Below are 27575 nucleotides of genomic sequence, written 5' to 3' on the forward strand. Positions count from 1 at the left end.
CATTCCAGAGGTTTTTATTTGTTCATTAGGGTGTTAGGTCTGGAACCAAGGTACACAAAACAAATGGCACTTTGAGAGCTAAAGATAGACCAAAATAAACTGTAATCCTTTGGCTCGGCAGTACTCCAAGCCCATCGTCACTGAAATATCGATTAGCCCATCAGCCTATGCACACAGTTTGTTCTGAGAATTCTCAGTCACAGGAAGCACCACTCTGTCATCTCAATGCAGTCTTTCACTAGTGTGTGACCTGCCTGTCACTGAGGATGAGGTTCCACTGGAGAGACATTAAGTCACTTTCCTTATTGAAATGCTTTTTCTGCTATATTCCTCGGTTATTTCCCCACATACTCTGGTACCATTTTGATGAGTTCTTGGGTTAAAGAATTGGATTTTATTTAATGATTTCAAATCTTTACAGTGTTGTCTTCTCACAAAAATATACAGCAGAATTTTCCATATTTTGTAATTCTTAGCACAATAGAATCATAAAGAACTAATGTTAATTTTCCCTTATAGTATCTGTGCATAATAGGCACAGTGTTGGCAGTGTTAATAGGGTCTTGTCCTTATTTTAAATTCTCAGTGATGTATATATATGTTTGTTTTGATGTGGTTTTATGTGTTTCTCTGCACTTAATCCACTGTCTTCCCTATGCATTCCAAAATAGCACAACATATATTTTGATTTTTGATAATTTGCATATTGTAGTTGAATATTTATATTTATTATTGGTTCATCTTTTAAATGATTGTTATTCCTAAATCATCTGTATACCCAAATCACCACACAGAGACTAGAACTTCGTTAATTAACCTAGAACACAGTGCTAGGCAATAGTTACTCCATCCTAAGCCTCCAAGCCGGCATAGTTTTCTCCTATTCAGATTTCCCACATTATACTTGCTTTAAGTTGTATCTTAGGTCCAGTTCATCTCCCTCATGGTTCCAAGTCCTCTCCTGCCCATCTCTGCTCTCCCACTCGATTTCTTCTCTTTCCCTCCGGACCAGGATGCCCCACCCTATTCTCTCCATTGCTCAGCATTGGCTGGTTGTTTTATTGACAATAGAGAGAACAAATGGTGGCATGTTTACACAAACTTGAGACAGGTGATGCTTAGAATGAACATCACAATGCAATGTGCGGATTGAAACCAGATAGTGAGGTAGAGAAATCAGCATTTGAATGAACAAGGGTAAATTGTATACATTCCACAAGGATATTATACCAACATTTCCCCCTTTAAGTCCAATAAAAGGCTCCTTTTCTTTTAATACAATAATAATTATAAAAGTTATGAAAACTATTAGGTAAAATTTACATGTGCAATGTGTATTTGGCAACTTAGAAGAAAGTATCTGATTATCCTATCTTGACAAGTTTAGAGTTCTATGCCAAGATAACTTTTACCCTTATTGGTATTACTTATATGAAAACATTTTCTTAAACTCTAAACAACTTAAGCTTAATTGTGGAACTATAACTATTTGGTCTTCAACCCCACCAGAGACTTGAGAAGGAAGAAAATTAGTTACTGGAGTAAACAGGAAGTGCATGTTAGCAGCTTCCAAAAAATAAAAAAAATTGACAGAGACAGTTTGCTGCCTGAACAATCACCCAAAACTCTCTATAACGTTGGAGCATCATCTTCAGCCTTCTGGCTCAGAATATTTGAAAGACATATATGTGAAGCAGGAACTATTTGGGACTTGCTTACCCTGTCTTGGCAGAGTTCAGCAGTCGACTTCTCCTGCATTTAAGCTTGCCCATTTTTTAACAGAATTCTGTCTGTTGTGAAACAAGGGCATTTTCTTTTTGTCCAGTTGTCTCATTTGTCACATTTGAAGCTGTCTCCATATGGAGGTTCTTTAATGCTCATCATCTTCTTTGAGGTAGGTGGGGGTACTGCCAGGAGATGACCTGTCTCATTATCAAAGAATCTTTAAAATAATAAAGACATTTTAAATGCCATATTCTGTAGGTCTCTGGAGTTTTCAAGACTACCTATCTTTATGTAATTGATCTGTCTACAAAATCATATCTATGTCTTAGACCTAGGATGTATACTCCTGTGAGGAATTAGACTAGTGTCTGATATGACTATGAGTTGATTAACTAGCAATTAGCTTGCATTACCTAATACTCTAAACAGTTTTTAATAGCAGTTTAAAAGTATTGGAACCACCTCTTTTAGTGTTATTGTAAGTACCAGACTGGACTGCTCTGAAGGCTCTCTATTTTGATTCAGAGTCCCCCAACCTCTGTTCTATGGCCTTTAATTTTTCTTTATTCCTAGACCATTGTTCAATCCAAATAGGTTGGTCAGCCAGCCACCTTACTGGTAAGTCTTTGGGTGTTTTATCAGCAGTGTCTTTCCAACATGAAGTTGAAAACACAGCTTCTGTTGTATTTTGTTTATGGACAGACTAGACCATCTGTAACTATTTTGGATGGCATTTTTTTAATAATTTTAACTTCTTTATCAGGAGTATTACCTCTGAAATTAGGGGATGTTAATCTGGGTTTTCCATTGTTATAACAGATCTCTTTCCCATAAGTTTATGTTTATATCAGCCACATATGGCCTCAATTTTCCTATTTCACCTTCTGTTCCTGTATATTTAAGCCACCTGACACTTTCTTTTACTTAAAGTTCCAACTCCTTAGAATTCAAGAGGATAGCCAGCTCTTGAAATGGCCAGGATTTAGGAGTGATTAATTGTGACATCAGCCCCAGTATCCACCATGCCTTCAATTTCAAAATTATTTAAAATTATCTTTAACTTTGGCCATTGATTATCTATAGAGGTTTGCCAGCAAATTTGTTTTTTTGTTTCCTTCCTGTTTTTTAAATTTATCTATAGAACTTGCTCTGACCTCACTGTCTGATTTTTTAATGTTTATTCCCAGAGCAGTGGTTTTAATTTTCTTGTGGAGGAGTACCCCTGTCCTGTATTGGGGCCTTCAAGAGGCCCCCTTGGACATTTTTTGATAAAGGATTACCCCATTTATCTGTTGCTCCTCTCCATTCACTGGGCCAATATCTCCCCTTGCCACATCTTCTGCATAATTTAGGAACCATAGTCTCCCTTTTTGAATCATTTTGGTTTTCCTTATAATTTCCTTTGTAGTAACCTTGCCCACAACAATTATGACATTTCTCAAGGTCATTAGGGGTAGCTTCTATCAAGGTCATACTGGGTAAGTGAGGTCTGATGTCAATCGTATTTCTAATCCATTCATCTATTGGTGCAGATCTCACTCTTAATGGCCTTATTGCCTCTTTGCATTCAGTATTAGCAAAATTTTTAAAATCCAAAGATTCTATTAGTGCCTTTCTAGCTAGTGGATCTGGTATTCTTCTATCCACAGCTGAAGTCAATCTTTGCAAAAAGTTAGTGAATGTTTCACTTGGATCTTGCATGACCTGAGAGAATGGGTCAAGCCTTTTTCCTGTTTCCTCAACCTTGTCCCAAGCATTTAAGGCTGCTGGGCAACATAATGCTAAGGTTTCTTCATTATATACAGCTTGTATCTCTGTGTCAGCATATCAGCCATCACCAAGCAGCTGTTCCTTATTAACAGCAACACCTTTGGCCCAGGTTCTAATATTGCCTTTGCCATATCCTCCCAGTCTTTGGGATTACTCTACTTATGATTGACCAGGAAATCAGCATTTGTTTTACACATGGTGAATGCATTCCAAAATTAGTGACACTTTGCTTAAATTTCCTCAGATCTAGCCCTTCCTCGGGGCGTCATTCAGCTTCATGATAATCCTGTGGATGATCATCATCCGCTGGTCTCTGCTGTATACTGACTGGATAAACTAACGTTTGTTTTCTAACCACCTTTGGTTGGCTTTCTTTATCTTTCACCTCTGCCTGAGTATTTTCTTTACTTAGTATTCTAAATTCTTCTTTGAAGGTCTGTACCCATATTTCACACCTAACTCTCTGTTGTTTTGTTCAATAATCTCTTGAATCTCTTGTTTTATGCCTTGCTTACAACTTTTAATTTTTTTTTATATTGTTCTAGTTGTTCTTTGTGTTGTTCTGGTATCTTTTCTAAACCTTTACCTTTGAGAAGACATAAAAGGCTGGTCCAATGATTAAAGTTAAATTGAGTTAAGTTAAAGTTAAATAGTCATAATTTCTAAATTTTCCTTTACTTCTGTCTTAAAACCGTAGAAGAGATTGTCAACCAAGCTCCGAGAAGTCTGTTTTATTGTCTCTCCCTTTTTGTTCACTTTGTTTACTTAAAATTTGTATATAGCATAAACGATTTACCTGATCATAAGTTCTGTTTCTGTCTGTGTTCCTTTGCGCTGTGCTGTGGCTCACAACTCTCCTGTTTATCAGCTCACAAAAAAAAAAAAAAAAAAAAAAAAAAAGAAATGGTTTTGCCTCCCGCCTGTTACCAGATCCCTACTCCTCCCTGAGTTGGTTCAGCTCTTGTCTAACTTGGAAGAGCACGTAGTTTGGATCTATTAAACTGGCCTTTTACCTTTACGTAAGCTTTTGTCCTGAGAAAGCAGTTTAAACAGCCTCCCAGCTTTTCTTCTAGACCTTACCAGTTCAGATGCTTGAGGCTTCTTAGTCTGTCTTTGGCTCCTGCTTTCAGGGAGAGGTATTTTTTCTGCTTCCTCACTGGATCCTGACCCCTTCCTCACTCTGGGAAGTCGATGGGTTCACAAACGGTTTTGCTCCTCAGACTGGCAAAAACACCTTCTCACCTTCTCAAAAGGATTTCACTTTCTGCCTTGTCTAGCAAAGTCTGGCTTTGAGAAGCTTTTTTGTTAAAGAACCACTTTTTCCCCTACCTACAGAAACTGCCTCTCTGGGGTTTGGAGGTATCAATTTTTGTTTTTATGCAGCCTGCTGGAGACCTTGCTGCTTTGCAGGGTGTCTGTCTATGTAAGACCTGGGGTCTCACAGCTCAGGAGTTCAATCGCGCCCTTCCCAGAAACTCCCCCAGACCAAGACTCGTTGCAAAAGCAAGAGGTTTATTAACCATTGTACAACGGGGTCACCTGCCGGTCAGCAAAGAGTGTCACACAGAGACAAGGCCTTTAGGTTTTTAAAAGAAAAATTGTGGGAAATTTGAAGTTGCAGTTTTGGCAATTTAGGATTGGATGAGGAAGTTATAAAGTAAGATAATTGGTTAGTCTTAGGTGTTCAAGCTTGGCCAGTCCTGCCAAGTGTGGATGCAGCTGCAATTTAAGGTGGGGGTGGTTAGCTCATCCTTGAAGATTAGGGGCTACAGACTTTTGGCTGGAGGTCAAAAGCTACTCAGAAGAAGTCTAGGTTCGTTGCTAAGAAACGCTATCTCAAGGACAAGGGTCTGGTCCTTCTTTTGCTGAGTGAAGGTCATTGCTTGCTTGCCCTTTTTTTATATCTGTCCTCACAGATAGGGTCACATTCCTTCACTCTCTGGAAAGGTACTAAGAGGCTTTAGCTTAACCTGGACCTAAAACTCAAAACTATAGGCTTTAGAAGACATATAGGTTACAAAGTTATTCTAACCCTTTCATCTACTCATGAATCTGTGCGATCCTAGTTTAGGGATTGCCTTCGCTTTGTTTTTAAGGAACAGAAACAAAAAACTGCTCTATAGTTTTACTTTCTGTGTAGATTCTTGCTAGATTACTGTAAATTCTGCCACACGTTGTGTGAGACCCCAGGTCTTACATTTAAGCTGACAGTTGGAACGCCATATGTTATGGGTTATGGTATTTATTATTGGCTTATCTTTCAGTTAAACAGTGGTTATTCCTAAACCAGCTCTATACCCAAATCACCACACAGAAACTAAGATTTATTTAACTAACCTAGCACACAATGCTGGGCAATAGTTACTCCATCCTAAACCTCCAAGCTGGCATAGTTTTCTTCCATTCAGACTTCTCACATTACAGTTGCTTTTAGTCATATCTTAGGTCCAGTTCATCTCCCTCGTGGTCCCAAGTCCTCTCTTGCCTATCTCTATTCTCCCCCTCCTCCCACTCCCTGCCTTCTCCTCCCCTCCGGACAAGGATGTCCCCCCTATTCTCTCCATTGCTCAGCATTAACTGTTTGTTTTATTGAAAATACAGAGAACAAATGGTGGTATGTTTACACAAACTTGAGACAGGTGACGCTTAGAATAAACATCACAGTGCAATGTCTGGATTGTGTTGTAGGTGGTGGTTAATATTCACTATTGATATATCTTCTGGTAAAACTGCTGTTAGTCCTACACAGCTGTTTACCCAAATCACCACACAGAGACTGGATTTATTTAGTTAACCTAGAACACAATGCTGGGCAATAGTTACTCCCTCTTAAACCTCCAAGCCCTCATAGTTTCCTAACATTTAGATTTTACCCATTATACTTGTTTTTTGTGAAATCTCAGGTCTGGTTCATATTCCACGTCCTCTCCTCCAGCTCTCTCTCCCAGCTCTCCGGCCTTTTTTCCTCCCACTCTTTCCTGTTCTCCAGCTCCTCCCCTCTCCCGCCTACTTCCTTCCCTGCAGCAACATTGTGGCTAGTTGCTTTACTTGGAAGTTTACACAAAGATGTGACAGGTGATGCTTAGAATAATACAGTACAGTATCTGGACTGAAACCAGAGTCGGGGAGAGAAATCAGCACTTAAATGAACGAAGGTAAGGTGTATACATTTCAAAAGAACATTATACCAACAGGATTAAAAACAGTGGGGTAGAGAAATCAGCATTTGAATGAACAGGGGTAAATTGTATACATTCCGCAAGAACATTATACCAGCAGCATATTCTGCGGGTAATTTTTATAACATGTTCTTCTTTTTCAATTGCTACCTAATCTTCATTAATATTAAAGAAGTTACCCATATCTTCTATAATATTGCTAATTAATCATGACAGTATGCTTCCTACTCATGATTTTAAAAGGAATGTTAGTGGCTTGCATCATTAAATATTCTGCTGTCTATTGGCCTGGGGAAAATGTTCTGTATGCTTTTGAAAAGTATCTTTTCATTCTCTTTTTTTACAAGAAGTAATGGTTTTTAAGTTTTATCAAAAACCTTTCCATACCCATAAATAGATGTTCTTTTATGATTTATAAGATGTTATACATCGGGTTTTCAGATATTGAATGGTGCTGTAGGTTAGAGTAGATTGTTATTTTACAGCTATTAAAAATACTGCTTTATAGTTTTGATAGGACTCTTTCTTAGTCACCGTTCTATCGCTGTGAAGAGATTCCACGATAGGACTCTTTCGTCATCACTGTTCTGTTGCTGTGAAGAGACACCATGAGCACAGCAGCTCTTCTGAAGGGAAATACTTCCCTGAGGCTGCCTTACAGTTCAGAGGTTTCCTGCATTACACTCATGGTGAGAAGAAGGTGGCATGCAAGCAGATGTGCTGCTGGAGAGGGCGATGAGAACCCCGCATCCAGATCCGGGGGGACAGGAAGAGAGAGACACTGAGCCACACCTCCCAATAGTACACTCCTCAAGCCTGCGGGGGCCATTTTCACTGAAACCCCACTTCCTTTTGTCAGCTATCAGCTATCAGCTCTGCCTGTCAGTGTGCCTGTGTGTAAGAGAGGAAAAGGAGGGAGAAGGAGAGACAGGGAGACAGAACTGGAAAAGGAGACGGTGACAGTTCAGATTCACAAACAGAATTATTCTGTTTGGTAGAGAATTAGGTCAGCTTGAATTCAGCTACATTTTTTCTATGTTGTAAAAATATTTATGAAAGATAGTGAATTGTGTACATAAAATCTTTAAGTAATTCTTTGATATAATTTGCCCCAAACTAATTCTTCAGGGGCTAATTATAATGCTTTGATAATATGTTTAATAACTTGTAAGATAATTGAATTATTTAGGGATTTTTTTTTTGCTTCTTCTAATGTGAATTTAGATAATAAACATATTCTAACAGCACTTTTTAGTTCAGTTTTTTTTTTCTCTTATGGAATACTCTTGTTTTTTGGCACCTGTTAAGGTCCTCCTTTCTTAGCCCACTACAGGTTAAAATCTACCCGTTTTCTCCTATTCTCAAAACACTATGCTTTCATAAAAACAAATAAATGGGCAAACAAACAAGAACTTTAAAATGGAATGACATAGAAATACAAAGTCAGATCCTCTTCACAGTCTCTTCAAAGGCGCAGTACTAGAACATACTTCTTCCAACCAGCTTCTGCCTCCTAACGGCCAATGCTGCACCAAGGCTTCAGCCCTCAGATCACCCACTGATGACTGGCACGCTCATCATCCATCATCCCTCAGTGAGAGGTGACTGGACTCAATAGCTGGGAACTAACACACGTGAGCCCCGGAAGGGTGCTTTCCTTAATAAACCAGGCCTTCTGAAGGTGGCTGTTATTTCACAAACATAAGTACAAGATACAGACTCTGAAAGTCATGCATTTTTTTGTGTTTATTGTTGTTTTTTGGTTTGTTTATTGCCATAGCTAAGTAGATTCCAGAGACCTGGTGTGCGAATGCGGAGTCTTCGTTTCATAAAGCATCTCACAGAGAAATAAGAACCACTACAGAGCAAGCCTTTAGGGATCTGGGTTATACTCTTATTTTTAATTACAGAAGATGTATTTAGTCTCCCTTTTATCCATTCTTTTAAAGTGTGTAATACAGTGACTACAAACATGAGCAAAATTTATGTCATTCCCGTTAACCCAAAGAATCTATTTATTATCACACACACACAAGCACACACAGTGGGGGAGTTCCCTGGGCAAGCACTAATCCGCTTGAAGGCCGGAGACTGGCTCATTCTGGACACCTTCTGTTAGTGGGCAATGAGTAGTGTTTTATGATGAGTTTCTTCTACTTAACGTATTTCCAAGCTTCACCCATGATGAAGCTTAAAGCAGTGTTCATACTGTTACAACCAAACGATGTTATTTTATAGATACATCTTATTTATTTCACCATCATATTATAGAAATCTGTGCTGGGGGATGTTCTGTTTACTGTGCATTCAGATGCTGACTTCCCTGCCCCGGGATCTGGTGTAGTCCCACATGGACACTTCATTTCTATGAAGAATCTCAATGTTGTGTAAACATTGCTCCCCAGTTATCTCAGGTTGGTTAATAAAGAAGCTGAAGAGCCAATGACTGGGCAGAGGAGACAGGAGGCAGGACTTCCACTGCTCTACCCGAGGCCAGAGGAGGACTAGGAAGAGAGACGTCACCATGAGGACAGAGAGATACAGTAGGTCAAGGCAAGACTGAGATGGCAAGGCACAGGGCGTGTGGCTGGGAGTTGCCAGACTGGCACAACTGGGTTAGAATAGCTTCGTGTCTGCCCGGGTAGAGAGCTTAAGGCTTGTTGAATAGCTCTAGTAAGTCTCCGTGCCATTATGAAGAGCAAGAGCAGACATAGAAAACCCCCGCCAATACCTAATTCCACAAATCGTTTTTTTTCTACTTTTTGACTTAAACCAGTGATGATAAGTGTTTTGCACGCTAGTCATACTGTGATGTGGGGTATTTTAGTTGCTGTAACTGTCAGCTTTTTACTCTGTTCTTGGGATCAAAACTATTGCAGATAAATAGGTACATTCACACCTTTCTGGGTTCTTGTCCCAACACTGACCTAAGATATACAGACATACCCTATTCTCTGTCTGTCTATCCGTCTCTCACTCTCTCTGTCTCTGTCTCTCCATCTCTGTCTCTCGTCTTTCTCTCTCTGTTTCTGTCTTGTCTCTGTCTCTCTGTCTCTCACTCTCTCTGGCTCTGGCTCTATCTCTCTCTCTCTCTGATGAACCTGTTAAGAGCACGGTGAAAGCGAGGCAGCCGTGTCTGTGTGTCTTGTACCCCGAGGCTTGTTTGCAGTGTGGATCGCAGGCACCCTTCTCCTAATTCATGTGAGAACGGGAGGCAGAGCCCCAGCTGTAAGGTTCAGTCAGGGACAAAAGCAGCTGACACTAAGCTACCAGCTGCCCTGTGTTTCTTCACAAGTCTCACACTGCCAGCAGCTGAGGCCATCACACTGGAGAATCCAACCAGGCCAACAGGAGAGCGAGCGTGAAGAGTGAGCTCATCAGCAGGAGCCCTGAGGTTCAGGGCTAGCTCACCTACCTGGAACAGAGCCGGCTGAGCCAGCGCTGATGGCCTGGCTCTCCTGGGCAGCAGTGTGTCAGAACAGACACACGAGTTCCCACCTCCAAAATGTTTTCACTTACAGCATTTCTGACACAAAATGTGTGGGCTCCTTCTTCACACCAATCAACTCTCCGACTCTCCAGATACCATCTGTGCCCTGCGAGTCAGTTCTGTCCTAACACTAGCAACGTGCAGTCAGCACAAACCCCAGAGGTGAACAAGGCTGCCTAGTCTGCTCACACACCAACTGAAAGTCCAGGCCTGTGCTGTGACCAGCAAGCTGCAAAGTCAGCGCCCCCAGCTCTGCCTCTGCTCTGTAATTTGTTTGAATGGCGCTGCGCGCACATGGACACACCCTCTTCAGGGTGGACATGGCTCATGTCAGGTATCACGTTATGTCATGAGCATAACGTTGTGCAATTTTATTTACTATTTGATAATACTTGCTTGTCTTCCCCTACCACACACAGTCTGGGTTATAATGTGTTGCTCGCACACACACCCAGTTCACCGCAGGGCTTTCTGGAGCCCTCACCTGTCCCTCATTTACAAGCAGCAGGGCTGCCCCTTCCCCGCGTCAGGTGTGCCTGGCTGTGTGCTAGAAAACCCGCGCTCTCCTTTCTCCACTGTCATACCTGGTGGGAAATGCAGTGGGAACCATGGAAGTTCTTACTGGTTTTGGTCATTGCTGTAACCAGAGGCATGATGTGAGAGTGTGAGCCGTGACAGCAGCACCACGGGAGCCGCTGGCTCGCGTGTTCACAGATGAGACAGAGAGAGACCAGGCCAGGCCGGGCCAGGCGCGGCTGGCCATGACACCAAAGACCCGCGCCAGCGACCCCTCTTCTCCAGCCAGCCACAGTTCCATCCTCCCCCAGAGAGCATCGCCAACCGAGAACCAAAACCACTCACACACATGGACTTGCTCAGAACATTCTCCACTTAAACCATCTCCCAAGGAGAACGTTGGTGAGAGCAGAACACTGAGGCCATGGCTGGGCGGGACTTCCGGGTAAAGGATGCAGGGGTAGGCGTCTTCCCGTGCTGGGACAGTCCCTGGCCCTCCCTGCTTCCTCCCTGAAATCCTGCGAGTTCGTGTGCCGCCGGCACCGCGGACTGGCCGCCGTGCATCACGGCTCACCACTCTCATTAGGTTACGACTGGCACGAACTCCATCAGTCAGCTCGGGGCTGGACAAGAGTGAGCTGACCACCCCTTCACACCGGAAGACATCCAAAGGCAACGTCCAAGGGGCTGGTCCGGGCAGACGGTAAATGGTCTACACGCCCCCTGGAGATACCAAAACGTGGACCGCGCCTGGACCCTGAAAGGAGGGGTACACCTCTTCCTGACGCCTAACTGCGCGTCCTGTTAGGAAGGGTCAACCCACCGGTTCCACCAGTCAAAGGTTAAAACCTTGAAGGTCAGGTCTGAACACACAGCTGTTAGACCTCAGACCATGACGGTGCTGGAGGCTGGGCAGCGCCCTGTCTGGACAGCAGGCCTTGCCACCCACCATGCCTGAGGCTGGGCTTGAGGCCCGACGCCCCTGGAAGACAGGACCCGCGGCCCAGCAGGAAGGATTCTCCTAGTTCTGTGCTGTGTTCCGGTGTTCTCCTTCCTGTTAACACCGGGGCGGTGAAATCGGCGGGTTCCCGAAGCGAGCTGGCGCAGCCGGTGTTGCGTAACCGGCTGGAGGTTGGTCCCCGGGGAGCCCGGGCGAGCCTGCAGCCAGGCCGGCGCGAGGCTGCCTTGCGTCCAGCAGGGGGCGGCAGAGCTTGCCGGCGCCCCTGCGCAGCCTGGCTGTGGGCCTGGAGCCGTCTGGCCCCTGTGGGAAGAGAGGAGCCCCCCAGCGTGGCCTTCCTGTCTCCTTTAAGCTGGGACACCGTGTGTCGGCAACTGATGCGTGCTCGCTTTGGTTTTCCACTTTTGCTCTGCTTGTGTGCACTTTTAAAGGAATATTAGTTACGTTCTTGGCCGTAACAGCGCGTTTCAGCACAGCATCCCTTCATCGTCTTCTAGTCACTGTGCCTTTCCAGATGATGACCGTGTTACAAGTAGCTGAAGGGGGAAAAGGACCTCAACACAGGGTTGAGACGAAGCTGGGGTGAACAAAGAGTGTGATGTTTTCATACTGTTTTTTCCAGCCTTCTGTCCAGACGTGATTTAGTAAACGCCCGAGGTAGGTCCAGTGCTTTTACACATGCTCGAATCGGAAACGGAAATGACATTGGAAAACTTGAAATGAAAGAAAATAAACAGTGTAGTTTTTCCTTTTACAGCTGAGGCAGAAGTAGGTGGGGAGTGTCTGATGGTCACTGCTGGGTCCCAGGCTGCAGTTTCAGGGCTCCTGACAGTTTCTATGTTCCCGAAAATCTGGGAAACAGCCAGAGAGGACTTCCAGGACTGCCCTCAAATATTTGGAGGGCCAATATTTGGGGAAACCTGAGCATATTTGTGTGGCCTTGAACTGAAGGGGGGCATAAGCTGGGCGTGAGAAGAGAGTTCTCCTTCCTAGAACAGGAACTATGGTGGAGGCCTTACCTCAGACGAGCAGCCTTCTTCCTACTCACCTGACAGTTCAAGCCGGTGTGCCTCAACTAAATACTTCTTCCCTTCGATTCATATTACTTACAAGAGAGGGATGCAGTTTTGAAAGTCCGCTGGGTGTGCTGTCTCTCTCATCTCTCTGTCTCTGTGTGTGTGTGGTGTGAACTGTAAAATGTTAGGTACTACGAATCTTATTCACAGCTTTGAACAGCAGAGATCCAGAGTGAGGCGGTCTGCCCCGAGGGGTAAGCCTCCTCACAGTTTGAGGGCACTGTGAAAACTGTGAGGAGGCTTACCCCTCGGGACAGAAAACCCCTCAGTTCTTATTCATCACGAGTCCCCTGTCTGGACCCTTAAAACAAATGCTGGGTGACTCTGGTGTTAGGAGTCTTAGGGAAACCCTAGACCGTTCAGGTCAGTCCGAGCACTGGGGAGGCAGGCTGTTTACTGTTCCTCATCCCTCGGGTGCAGTTAGCAGTGAGGGGAAGCAGTGAGGAGATCACAACATAGTCGTGACCAGTGGCCCCTGAAGCAGCACCTGTGAGCACCATGTTATTAGACAGGAAGGCAGTAGTGGCCTCCCCTGGGAGGCAGGCTCCAGACCAGGCAGGCTGAGGCCCTGAGTGCTTTGGGGTCCTCCCTATGCAGGACAGCAGGGAGGCCAGCATGGGCTGTGTACTCTGGGGATGTCTGAGAAGATGCAAGTTCAGCCAGGGGCCTTCTCCTCCCTCCTCCCCTCCCTCCACCTCCCCTGCAGAGTCTCAGGGAGATAACATCTCAGACCCTTGAGTCTAGTCTAATGCAGACCTTGGGTCTGCCCTGGATGGCATGTCTTAAGTGGTGTTAATTACAGAAAGAGCATAATAGACAGTAACCCATTGTGTCAGGCCTGCCTCAGCGAACAGTCTTCAGTCCGACAGCGTTTCAGTGTTAGGTTTGCCTGGCACTGACCAGTAACCCTCAGCACCGCCATGACTCCAGGTGTGAGCAGCCTTGATGGCGTTCAGACAGGCAAACCACAGTAGCCAGTGAGGAGTGTGGAAAGGGGACTTTAGCTGCCTTTGCTTCACTGACTCATTTATCTTGAGCCATGTGTTTCCCACCCGGATTCTGCCCATGTCAGGGCACGGCAGTGGTCTCCCCTATACGACCACATCCCACAGCCCGTGTCCGGTTTCACAGTGCTCGGGAACGCCTCCAAATTTCACAAGTTCCAAAACCAGGCGCCTCCAGGACTAGACTCTGTCCTGTCGGCTCTGCCACCTGTAGTTTGTTTCTAATGAATGAATGAGTGAATGAGTGAATGAAGGAATGAAGGAATGAACAAACGAATCCTTCAGAGAGAAATTGAATTGTATCTTGGAAATACATACAAAGGTCATCTTTCCATCTCTGAGTTTCTACCTGAGGAACAGATACTCAACTTTTGTTAGTTTCTGGGCAGTCTACACTGTTTCATTTCTTCCCTCTTCCCTGCAATTTCCAGGTGACATTTTGCTTCTTTGTGATGCGCTATCAAAAGAAATCCACTTGAAATGAAGCTGCCTGCCTAGCCCAGCCTTGGCCCCGCTGGCTGGCCAGCCCTTGAGTCATCACTCGCCTGTGTGAACCTCAGGGTCCTTACCCATGAACACAGAGCCGGCCGTGCTCCCGAGGGCCCTGTGATGATGTCAGAAGAGCTCAGGAAGAGGTGCCACCCCCACATTTATCCCTTTCCAGTCTCTAATATCCCCTTTTTTAAAAACTCCCCAAAACTGGCATTTTAAGAACTGTTACTGTTAAAATGAGTACTTGCCTTTTAAAAACCTCCAAGTTGCTAAGCAGCACCTGCTCTCCCCTCCCCACGTGTGCAGCCTGGTTGCCATAGCATCATTTGAGCATGGTAACAAGAAGCAAAGAGCAGTCATTTCTCACTAAATTGGGCTGGGCAGATAGATAAACATGTTGAGATGTTGCTGTACAACTGTCTCAAGGCAGGGGGGCCTGCGGCACAGCAGCACAACTTGGGGCCTTTTTATCAGTTCCTCCCCTGCTTCCCACCTGCCTGTGGGCTCCTCTCACCTGTGGCTCATCCATAGTCCCTGCTACGATACTTCCTAAAAAGGCTTCTTGAAGGGCCGCTGCCGCTGCTGCTGCTGCTGCTGCTGCCGCCGCCGCGACTCCAGTATTTGTAGCTATTTAGGATTAAGTGCAGACTGGAATCCTTCTCCAGCAGTGGCTAAACATAGCACACTGTGATTCAGGCCTGTGACTGAAGGCCCGCACGTCACAGCATGTTTGGGAAGATAACAGACGTCATCAGAGTGACATCACAGGGCACAGCCTTAAAAATAGAAAGGATGGAAAGAGAGGAGTTATACAACCTGTTTGTTCTCCAACGTGTTAGAGAAGGATAAATCTCAGGCCCAACTCTTCAGCTTCAAGGTCTGCGGACAGCCCGTGACCCACCCATGTATTAACAGACAGAGACGCTGCAGTCAGACCTGCCTTTCTCCTTGTCCCGCGTGGTCCAATATGGCCCAGGTTCCGTGTCAGGAGCTCAGGTATCACTCCTCTTGCTGCTAAACCATGACAGTAATGCTTAGTTGATAGTGGCCTCCTGCTTCTTGGTGACTCTGGAACAAACTGTGGACCCTCCAGGGCTTCCAGGATTTAGGATCAAGCAGTTGAGACCAAACTGGCAGGGGTTGCCAGGCATGTGCCCACCTGTGAGAGCAGGACTTCTTCCAGCTGCTGAGTGGTTGGGTTGTATCCCTTCTCACGGTTTTGAAATGCCCTCTAGAAGCAGCTCCCAGACTCAGAATGTGTCTCTGAACATGAACATGAGTAGCCAGTTGGCTTCCAGATCAAGCCATCAGCTGAGCGTGTTGCCCTCAGCCGTTGGGAAGACATGAACTTGAGTCCCAGGATTGAGACAGACTTGCACTGTCAAAGCACTGTCATGCTTCGCTGCCCTGTGACAATGACATACCGTTGCCAGACAGCTGCTTAAAATAGGAAATGTACTCTGTGGCTCGGCAGAGCTGATCCCCTGAGCCAACCCTTACATCTTAAACACACATGGCTTTACAGGGACTTACAGAGAGGGCTTTATCCGACAAAGGCAGGGTCGCCCCAGACGCCTTCAAACAAACCAACTTCTCCTTCCAAGTGGCATAAAATACTTTTCCTTTCTTTGCCTTCAGTTGTCCTTCCAAGCCAGTTTTTTTTTTTATAGCAGTTCATTACAGAGAGACTATTTCATAAAGATAATTTCTTTAATGTACATCAAGTGCTGTGGCCATATTCACTCCACACATACACAGGTTCTTTTTACTCTCTGAGTCTCCATTCTGCTCTTCTCCTTCCTTTTGATTTCACACATACGGCTATTTTTTTATTCATGTGTGCCCAAAGATGTGCTGTTTGTCTTTCTAACTTATTTCACCTCATTTGGTAATCTCCAGTTGCATCCTCTTCCTAACGAATAAAACAGTTCTGTTCCTCTTTGTGGATGACTAAAGTTTCATTATGTTCATACACCACATTTTCTCTTTTAGCTTTTTAAATTTTTTTTTTTAATTTGTTCATTTTACATCCAAATTGTAGGTCCCTCTCTCATCTCCAGGTCACCCTCTCCCTCTCCCAGTCCTCAAAAGGGGGAGCCCTCCTCCCTTGCCAGCTGACCTTAGACTATCAAATCCCTTCAGAGACTGGCTGCATGTTCTTCCTCTGTGGCCTGGCAAGGCCCCCTCTCCAGGGAGAAGTGATCAAAGAGCTGGCCACTGAGTCCATGTCAGAGACAGCTCCTGCTCCCCTTACTAGGAAACCACTTGGAGACTGAGCTGCCATGGGCTACATCTGAGCAGGGGCTCTAGGTCTTCTCCATGCATGGTCCTTGGTTGGTGTATCACCCTCTGGAGGCCTTCCTGGGCCTGGATTTGTTATCTCTTTGGGTCTCCTTGTAGAACTGTGCCTCCTGTCCTTCTGTCTCTCTACTCTTCCATAAGACTTCCTGCACTCTGCCCAAAGTTTGGCTGTGAGTCTCAGCATCTGCTTTAATCCCCTGCTGGGTGGAGTCTTTCAGGGGACAACTAATGGTAGGCCATCATTTGTTGATGGATGCTTCTCTTTCATCTGTAGCTTGGCTATTCTGAATAGCACAGAATACAGGAATGTGCAAATATGTGTGTTGTATGTTGACTTACAATTCTTCAGGCATATAACCTAGACTTGGTGTAGCTGGGCCATATGCTGGTTCTATTTTTAGTTTGTTGAACAATCTCCCTACTGATATACATAGTGGATATACCAATTTATACTCCATAATCTGTCTCACAGCTTTTGCTCTCCTACCTTCTAATCAGAAGTCACATCAGAAGAATCCTAGAATCCGGGGGGGGGGGGGGGGGTAGGCAGAAGAGACTTCTCAGCCTTTGTGTTTCTCAGAAGCATCCTCAGACATCCCAGGTAGAAGGTGTGCGATCCAAGAAAGAGCTTCCGACGCACCACTACTACCCGGCCCAGGGTTCAGAGACCCTCACTCGGCAGTGCTCGGGGAGTGCATCCCAGAACCCAGCTGTCTTATGTCTGAGTTCTACAGGCAATAGAGGTTAACTGTCAAAACACCCTGTAAGCTAGTCCTCTGAGGCCCAGCCTTCTGGATCTCATCCTTTATTTGAAGTCCCTGGTCAGGGGTAAACAGTGTCTAGCTTATGGTCATATCCCTGAAAGTTCCAACTCCACTTCTGAGCAGTGCTTCCCATGTGGTCCTATGAACATTGACTCTGAGATAGCTCAGCAGTGACTACATACAGATTCTGTTTTTCCATGTATCCTTTCCCTGTTTTCCAAATTCTACAGAGTTCTACCCAGTCACTTATTTGACCCTTCCTGTGCTCACAAATCCATCAGCCAGAGTTTGGAAGGCTGTGCCTGCTTTGCTGGCCAAATTATCTTTCAGTCAAATTCCAGGAGAATACTGATAAATATTTAATAATATACTTTCTAGGGAAAAAAAATAACAAAAGCAAAACCAAAAGGCCACCCAGATTTGTGACATCTGTCAGTTTTGACAGTGTAAACATTCCCTCTGTGGCCAGTTTCAACCTCCTATGAAGTCACTGAGTGGGAAATTGGGAAGGAACGGCACCACTGATTCCTGCCTCTCCTACATTAGTGACCCCTTTGGGGGAAATGAGTGCTGATCATTTTCTTGCTCATTTCTCTGTCCTGTTTCCTCAAACATAATTCCTGAGGTGTTCCAGTCCTTTAATGCAACCTTTGTTGGCCAAAGGTCTTGATTCTTGTCTAAGTAAATAATGCACCAACAAGAGGAGGCGATGCCCCCAGCATCCCCCTGATCTCTGTGCACTACTGATTCAGGATTTACTTCAGCATTCTTTGATCATTCCTGGAAGCTGCATGGTATAGTTCTTCTCACAGGACTGTTTTCTCAAACGTTTTGGGAAAGGTTGAGATGAGCAACATTTTCATCCACTCAGAGGCAGGCTTTTAGCTGGGCTTCTCAGCAACTCCATTAACGTGGCGATAATGGCCCACATGTACTTGGGTGCCGGCCTCTGCAGCCACCCAGCAGCGTGAGCCCTTGCCCCGTCAGGGTCCTTTATAGAAGTGTCTCTCTGATGTTCTCTGGCTTCAGCTGTCTACACAGATCTAAGTGATGAGTCACCCGTTCTCCGGCTGCAGGTATTCAGTCCTGCTTGGCTCAGTCAATAACTTTCCCTGTCCCTTGTTTTCTCTGTGCTTGGAGGAATATTAGTCTGTCTTAGTTCAGAGAGCCCTAAAAGAGTCTTTATTATACATTTCCTCTCCAAGAGAGTGCTTCCATTTTTTTTAAACTGTTCTATAATGTAAATCATGGCTTAATGGAAATGTACCACTCAATCTTAATGGGTTCCTGATTTCATCAATGAGTTCCTTTCATTTTGATGGAAGAAATAGGCTTAGAGTTTCCTGAGGTTTCAACAATCAAGTTGTTAAATAAAAGAAAAAAACGATAAAGCAGTAAGGGAGCCTACATCTTCTAAGACGTAAGTCATAGCAAGTTCTCCAGATTCTTGGATAGCTTGAGTCTCTCTGACCATCAGCTCTGCATGTGGGACCCAGTGATTCTTCTAGCTGGATTCCTCGTGGGCACTATGGTCTATTGTGTGGCTCTTTCCTCAGAACTGAAACATGCCCTCCTGTAGCCGTGAGGGAGGACAGGGGCTCTTAAGACTCCCAGCAAAACCTGCAAGGCACAACAAACCCATGAGCCTTAGCAGGCCCTGGAAGCCCAGCAGGACGCAGAGACTTGGCCCTGCTCTCATTTCCATTATGTTGCTGTAATAAATGCCATGACCAAAAGCAGCTCGGGGGAGGGAAGTGTTTGCCTCAACTTCCTTGTTCAGGTAGAAGGAAGTCAGTGCAGGAACTTGAGGCAGGAATCTAGAGCAAAAACCACTGCAGGGAGGAGCACTGAAGGCCAGGGTAACCTCTTCCTCGTTCTCAGCACTATCTTATACAGACCAGGACCATCTGCCAGAGAATGTCACCGCCCTCAGGGGACTGTGCCCTCTGACAGCAATTCACAGCAATCCACAGTCAAGCTTCCTCACAGGCATGGCCACCGGCCAATCTGATCTGTCCCCAGTGGTGTCTCCCCGAGAGGACTCCGGGCTCTGTCGGGTGGACAGCAGAAGTCTGCATCAGCAGGCCCTGTTCCAGGTTGTGTGAGCAATAAGCAGCTGCTGGGGAAGATGAGACTGAGTGGGGCAGGCAGTCCACGGATGCAGCTCTGGTAGGTCGTTTTGGGGATACAGCGGCTGCTGGTAAGCCGCTCGTTTTCTTTCAAGCCACCCTTGCCCATGATTCTGTATGGAACCCTAACAAATCCCTTGGTTTGTCAGGCTATCACTGGCACCCCATCTGGGGTGATATTGGTTGACATCTCCACAGGGAAAGGCACGTGGGCTCTGAGCACAGAGCGGCGGCGCTGCTGTGGGTAAGCGCCCTGTTGGTCTTGAGGGTAAAAAGTCACGGGCTTAGTCACCCTGCAGGCGGGCAGGCTGCACCGAAGTCTGAGAACGCTAACTAAAAGCTAGCAGTCGGATTTCAGGCATCCAGCTCTGTTGGGGAATAAGACGGGAAACGCTTTTTCGAGATGTTGGTCCTATCGGCGGCTGCAAACTCACACGTGTTCTTAGTTCCCTTGGCGTGTGAAGGCCACCTGGGGTCAGCAGGGACAGGGACCACCACCCTCACCTTCATCTTCATCCCTGACGTCCTAACACTGAACGCATCCAGAACACGCTCACGCTCCGGCTTGTTCTGCCTGTGTCTCAGTTCATGTGGCCAGCTCACAAGGTTGCCCACGTGACAGGTTGTGGAGGCCTGCTTGCTCCAGCCTTCTGCCTGCCAGTCACTTCAAGCCCCGTCTACTTCCTGTTTAACCCCTCCCACAGCTCTGCCTTGTAAGTGTAATTCTAACACACTTGTCCAGATTCTGTTTTCATTTTCCTAGTCTGGGAGAATGCTTGAGTCACAGAACACTATCAGCCCAAGAGGGACGGCGTGCTATAGCTCTTTCTTCAGATTGTCTTTGCCCCATCCGTGGTACTTTCATTTTCTAGGTGTGTCTGACTGAGAGTTTTAAAACGAAGAGGCTCCTGGCACACTCAGAGGCTGTAACATTCCAGTCACTCTGCCTGTCTGCCAGTCCCTCCATCCACAGGAGCCAGTGTTGCCCCCACATGTGCTACAGCTACAAACCCCTCAGACTTGGCTTCCCCACACCCCTTCCGACCACGCGCAGCCTCATCCAGCTCCCTTCCCGCTCTGGCCCTCACCTTCCCCGACATCACCCTATAATTGATGCCTTTCACTGAGGCCCCGCGGCCACGTGTCCCCTCTGACTCACGCGGGCTGCAACATCTGGAAACGAAATTTCCCAGAAACCCTGCCAGAGTTCCCGCCTAGATTCTGCCAGCGAGAAGCCCCCGGGGAGAGCTGGAGGTAGAGGAGGAGACAGACAGCTCATTGTTCCTGCGGCTGAGGGCAGGGCTGCTGCTTCCGGGCCTGCGGGCCGGCGGGCCTCCGGGAGCGGCCTGCTGGGCCGCGCCAGCACCCAGACCCCTGCTGTCCCGCCACGCCCCGTCTGCGCTCCCAAATTCGCTTGTTAATTATTACTTTAAATTTCATAAATCAACAGGTCGTATCTGTAAGCCGCCCCGGGTTTAAAACGCAGCCCTCAGGGGCCTGTGTTTCTAGCTCCTCTGTTCCGGTCCCGCCAGGTTCAGGCTCTCGGGACTCCAGCAGGTGGCGCTGTCCCGGGGCCGCGGGGCGTTCCGAGGTGGGGCCGCCACGGTGATCCGGGCTGCCGCCCTCTGCTCTCCGCGCGCTGGGCTGCAGCCCTGAGGCCAGCCTTCCCTCCGGCGCCTTCCGCCAGGCATGTGGTCAGCGGTGCAAATCAACGCACACCTGAGACTGGCAATCCTGGCGCTCAGTAATTTCTGCTGGAAATATTGCCAGTTTACCAAGTCAGGTACACGGTGACTAGGAAATGAGCTTAAGCTGGACACGGCCTGCCGGCGGCCTCGCCAGCCCTCCAAAGCTGTCCGTGCTTCTGATCCTGAGGTGGATTTTGAATCTTTTCAAGAAGTAGATCCTAGTGGCGGAACATAGCCCGCTTGGCCGAGACACAGGGCCTTTCCGAAGTTCCCCTGGCTGGCCAGCTCTCAGCCTTTGACCCCTGCCCCCTGAGGTGGTGCTGTAAGCTGGGCCGCCTGCTGGAAAGCTCCGACACTCGCTACTGCCTGGGAACTGCAGTTCTTCGCTCACCTTCAGCCCCAACCAACGCCAGCCACTAAAGGCTTATCCCATATTCCTGGTTGAGGTGTAATCGAAGTGTGGGACCCACCCTGGTTTTGCCTCATTGTCTCAGCTCTTTAACCTCTTCTCTTTTACTTCCAGTCTGAATTTGACACGCCAGCATGTGCCCCTCCTTGTAGCCAGCTTGCCAGCGCATTAAGCCAGTAAATGCCATTTCAACTTGCTGAAGCGCTTCTCCGTTCTATAGCTTCACCCCCGGTCCTTGTACCGGCTCCCTGAGATGCGAGGTCACAAGCGCACGTGCTGCGTCATGTAAGCTTGACGCTGGTCTAAAGCAATCAGTGGCAGACCTCCAGATTCCTGACATTGTCCGCCCGTGGCCTGTGACACACTGAACTGTGGTCACTTCCCTCTCCTCACTCGCAGCATTTTTAAGGGGTTTGTTTACTGCTGAAGCTCTCCCTCGTACTTCAGGGAGGCTGACCCTCTCACACCTATGCCCCATCCACCTTCCCCTCAGAGCGCCTCTGCGAGGCTGAAAGAATCCTTTCTTTCCTCTGGCTCACTCTCTGCTTTTCCTCTTTGGAAAACTTTCATAGCCACATGTGCACTCCCAGAGCACAGACCCTTCTTTAAGGGTCTGTGATTGATTGATGGGAAGCCGATCCACATGCACTACTGTGCGCAGTGTTACAAGTCCATGTAATCACTTAATGCCAGGCTGTGTTTCAGGCACAGGGCCGGGAAATCAGCCATTATGGAGCCCGCACAGCCCCCATGTCCACATTCAAAGTGGACCACGGAAATCAAACCAAAATAGCACAGCAACAATGTTTGGTTTTACTGGCCTCTCCTCTCAATATTTAAGTGGAAATAATTTCTGCTAAAAAAAAAAAGATGTGGACACACTACCTATTCTCCTTGGAAATATTTCTGAGGAGAGTCTGCCCACCTATCACATTGTTCTGCAGGCTGAGTCATGAGTGCTATGATGCCACAAAAGGCAAATTCTGGAACGTTTACTCCTAGGCATCCTGGCTGGACAGATCAGCCTCTCAAGTCTGTCGTGTTCTGTCTTGTAATAATGATGTGTCCTCTCGTCTCCACAATGGGCACGGAACTCCACTCCGTCTTCACTGTCTGACTTCATCTTTTTTCTTTCTTTCTTTTTTTTTTTTTTTACCATCAAGACTTGCTTTAATCAGTTTCCAAAATCCAATTGCCTGCTCTCAAATGACTGTTTCCATGACAACTCCCTTGCGTGGTACTGTTGACTCCATCACTCCATTTCAACTCTCTTGTGGAACAGAGTTCTACTCTCCATGTTGGGCCTAAGCATTTCTGGTTCTGTTTCCAGCTTTTTTGTTCTTATAGCATGTTGACTTTGATCCCAGCCTCCCTGGCCCTCAATTTTCATTTTTAGTTTCAATTGTTTAGTGAGCCAAATAGAATCAGAACCAAAGCCACAGTTTTAAGTCCTCCACTATTATGAAGTCCTGGATCAGACCAAGAGTCTCCTTTCTTGCAGAAGCAATGGTCATTCATATTCTTGGCTGGAGAAAAAGGTCTGTATAATAAGGAAAGAAAAACAACTCTCCTTTAAAGTATGTATACATGGGCCACCTTTTGAAATGATTCTACAACAATTGAAACCTCATTTAATCATTATTTTTCATTTAATCATTTTTTTCAGGTACATTTCTCTGACGGGGAATATCTACCAGTCACTCCTTAATATAAAAGGACTGACTGTCAGAGTGGCAAATTGACAGTCCTGAGTAAAGGCAGGAGAGTGGGGACAGACGTCATCGTCAAATCGGAGACTGAGGAGCAAAAGGACATAGGTGAGATGTTCCAGACACACGAAGAGAGCCTGATGAAATTGAGAAGGGAGGCCAGATGCTGACGGTCAAGGAGAAAGAGAGGGTAAACCACAGGGCTTCCTCACTCCCTGTAACGTCTGCGTCTGACCAGTACAGCCAGGATCCTTTTTGCCCTTGGCAAGGAGCATCTGTGCCTGTGCTTCATGTCACACGCACAAAGTACCATTTCCCACAGACTCTGTTCCTCCCACATCCTCCTCCTCCTTTCCACTTTCACTTATACATAAAAAATGTCACACTGTTAATCATTCCCATGAGGTTCTCTCATTATCTAGAGGTAACGAGGTAATGGTATATTCTTAAAAAGGAGAAATATATGCAGGTCCTGTGAGGAAGCTGCAAACGTAGTTAACTCTTATTCTCCTGATGTGATTGTTGTCTCAGGGGCTTACTGCCTCTGTCTTCTAACCTAGGCCTGGAAGCTTCTAGCGTTGGTACAATCTTATCTAGGCCTAGAATGTTTTCAGTTTCTGAGACTTACTGCTAATTAGCCCACCCTTTCTAGCTCTTTCTGAACTCTGGCTGGCTGGTTCAGCTCTACTGTTCTGGCTCAAACTGCTCTTCAAGCTGACTGATTCAAACTGACTTCTCTCAGCTTCTGACTGAATTGCTCTGCTTGGCCTTGTGCTAACTTTGGCAATGTGCTCGAATCTTCTGACTCCTTCTCATTCTCTGTCTCATTCTGTCTTCACCTGCATCTAGCTTGTTATCTCTTCAACTTGTCTCTGTTAAATTGTCCTGGTAAAACGTCTCTGAACTACATGAACTTAACTGCCACCAGCTGAATTGCCATGAATTCAACTTCAATGCCTCTCACTTAACTCCCAACTCTCTAAACTCTCTCCCTTCACTCCTCTTAAGTAACTTTTCTTTCCTGTGCTGTTCTTGTAAGAGTTGGGCATATCCTATCCTGTCAAATCTTTCTCTGATTTATCATTTTGTCTGTCTCTCAATCACTTGCAATTAGAGGTGTGTACTGAGGGTATGTCTGCATTCTGGCCAAATCACATAGACTTAGATCTTTGGCTGTGATCCCTTGCCAGAGCAGCCATGTTGCTGAATTAAAAATTCTTCTATAGGAAGTAACATAAGTAATCATAGAAACAGAGGTGTGTTCTGACTGGGAATACCAGTACATGTAAGAGGTAATATCACACATGGCCCTGAAGAATAAGCAGCCTTTGATGTGGGAAGATAGGAAGAGAGACTGGCAAAGTTTAACACACAGTGCCATATTCAAGGAGACAATGAATTTGACTAAATTCACAGCTTTGAAAGTATTATAGCTGTAGGAACCCCAGAGACCTGCTAGCCAAGGTGACATCTCTTTGGGAGCTTACTAAGAATGTGTCATCTCAGCTCTCCACCCAGACCTGTCTGAAAATGAATATGCTCAAGAAACTATAAAAAGTACTGACTTAAGTCATCATCTGGAATATTTTTACATTACCTCTATTTCCAAAAACAAAAAGGAACCCCCACCACTGCTTATCCAATACGAAGAAGTCAGCCCTGAAGCCCTATACACACAAACAAGAACCAGACTCAGTGCGTGTGTGCAAGCACACAAATGAAACAACAATAATAAAAGCAAATCTTAATTTAAGAAGGAAGGTATCGGGGGGGCTTGAGGGAGGGAAGTAAAAAGAAAGTGATCTGATCCCATTTCACTTTTTAAAAGCTAAGTGTAGTGCCATGTGCTTTTAATCTCAGCACCCAGGAGGCAGAGGCAGGAGAATTTCTGTGAATTTGAGGCCAGTCTGGTCAACATAGCAAGTTTCAGGCCAGCCAAAGCTACATATTGAGGCCCCACCCCAAATGTCTAAATTTTTAATTAAAAAAACAATAACGAGTTAAAACAGGCCCAGCCAATGGCCTAAGCAGGGTCCAAGAGTCTGCGATCTACATGATCATGGGGGACTCTGCTGCTGCTGTTTCAACGCCACATTTTTTTCTTAAAAATAATTCATAATTGGAGCCCTAAGATCTGCCCCTACTATAATATTTATGGAGGAGAGAGACCAAGTCAACCACTATCTGGGAACTGGGAGAGGAAAGTGGGAAGGGAACAGTGGGGGAGGGGAGGGAGGGGAGGGAAGGGAGGGGGCAGTAAGAACCTTCCCTGAGCTCCAGCAGTACTTCTGAGTTCTGAACGCCTGCAGTGGCCTGAGGGGCCTCAAGCAGCACCGGAGCCCTCGCTCTTGCGCTGACGGTCTAGCCCAGAGGCACTGTGGGTAGGAAGTAGTAAGTATTTAAGCTTCCAAGGGGACAGTCTACATCAGAACTGATCCTGACGTCCTGGGCACTTGTAGTAGCTCTTCACAGATGTCAGTGTTCTGCCAGGATTCTTCAGTTTGAATAGTGGGTTCTAGAAAGTACATTCTTTCTCTTGTCCTCTTCACTTTTTTCGTCCTCCCTTCCTTCCTTATCCTTCCTTTCCTTTCTTCCTTCCTCCCTTCCTTCTTCATCTCACTTCTCTCTCCCGCTGTCCCTTTTATTCTGACTTTGGTCTAGCCTTTAGTCTCGGGTACATTTGCAGTAGCATCTTAGAAAAAGCCACAGAGAAGCTGGTGGTAGCCTTCGGATGCAACCACTGAGCTAACCTAGAGAAAAGCCCCAGGCTGTAGCTCTGGGCAGTTCCTAGCTGGAGGCAAACTGGTGATTGTCCAAAGCCTTCAGGCCAACATCCCAGCTGCGCCTCTGCCTCTGCCCAGGCACCTTCACTGCTCTCCTAGTAGTCTTCTGGGCTTATGGAGCTCAGCGACTTGGTTTTCTTTTTCTTTTCAGAAATGTCTATTTATGATAAACAGATTTCCCAAAGAGAGGATAAAAAGCTTTCTGTCGTGTCCATTAATCATAAAGAAGATTGAAAGTTGAAAAGAGTAAAAAGAGAGAAAGAACAAGCCTAGAAACCAAATGGAAAATAGAGGTGACTTGAGTATTCACAGGCCCCGGGCAAAGCCCTGCCTGTTACTTTAAAGGCCTCCTCCCCATTCTTTCTCTCTACATGTGAGGACAGTAAAAGCCAGGCAGAAGGACAAAGGGAATTTTTCCCTCAGTTTCTTCCCTAAATTCTGACCGTGCTCTTGGCTAGAGAACTATCCCTGGAGGAGTTAAAAACAGAAAACGTTTCAAGGTTGCAAAGCAAATATCTTCCCTCATAACCTTGGTTAGATCAACCCTAGGACATCCAAACTATTTCAATTGAAGGGAGATTTCGGAGCAAGGCTGAACTGCCTTGTTATTGAACAAAGAAGAAAACAGTAATTGTTTTGCCAAGCTGTGTTTATATGAACAAAAGCCTCTGGCCTGTAGAAGACTTCCTGCCTGAACCTCTTTGCAGACTATTCAAGAAAGGAACTCACCACTTATCTGCTGATTTCTGTGTGGCTGGGGATGTTTTCCAAAGGGCTCCAGAAAAGACTTGCAAATGGACGAGCATGCAGGCGCATTCCAAAGCTACAGGAATCCAGGCCAAATGGGATACTTTGTGAAACTCACAAATTTGGGTCACTCTCTCAATTAGTTCAGCTCCTCATCTGTGTGAGTACAGAAACAAAAGCTACTTGGAGCCCTTGCGGCTTGCCAGAGCACCTCAAAATACCCTCCTACAGAGGGAGCACTGCAAATTCAAAACAGACGACCAAAATAAACTCGGCAGGGTGGCGCTCCAGGAGCCTGCCGAGGGAGTGGCCCAGCTGCGCCTGCGATCCCAGAACTCCATCATTCCATAACGCCCGATCTCTGCCCCTCCAGTGCAAGCCCGCGCCCCGACTTCGAGGCTCTCCTGGTCTCGCGGCTACTCAGGGGTCTCCTGCTGCGGTGGAGGGCATTTCTGTACCCTCACAGCCAGTGATGTGGAAGGCTGCCCTTCTGAAGTCTGAAAGCCGGATTCGGACTTTCATCAGCTTGTCGTCTAAGGCGGAAGACAAGACCAGTTCTCTTAGAACTGATTCCAGTTTCTGTCTGGTTCGCCTCAGCCAGTTCTGCTGCCCAGAGCAAACTTTCATGTTTGTGACCATCAGCAGAGCTCATATGCTGTGCTTCCAAGTGGGCGTTCTGTCGTTCTTTTTTTTTTTTTTTTTCTAATTTGGTTGCACAATACCACTGAGAAGAGCCACTTGTAAATTATATTTAGGTGTGTGTGTTCCTCTGCCTGTGACAACGGTGACTCATATCCATCTTTAAGCCGTTATATAACTGGATGCTTACAAGCAG

The 27575-nt window shown here is 46.1% G+C and overlaps 1 long non-coding RNA gene across 1 annotated transcript; it reads right to left on the reverse strand.

The window, feature by feature from the left end:
* Positions 1-17621: 17621 nt before the first annotated feature.
* Positions 17622-27364, reverse strand: LOC132656534 (uncharacterized). Its single transcript, XR_009594312.1, has 2 exons — positions 26723-27364; positions 17622-23041 (listed from the first exon to the last, which is right to left on the reverse strand). It is a non-coding gene; the product is annotated as an uncharacterized LOC132656534 (long non-coding RNA).
* Positions 27365-27575: the final 211 nt, after the last annotated feature.

Source organism: Meriones unguiculatus, chromosome 9 (genome assembly GCF_030254825.1).
Source record: "Meriones unguiculatus strain TT.TT164.6M chromosome 9, Bangor_MerUng_6.1, whole genome shotgun sequence".
Taxonomy (NCBI): domain Eukaryota; kingdom Metazoa; phylum Chordata; class Mammalia; order Rodentia; family Muridae; genus Meriones; species Meriones unguiculatus.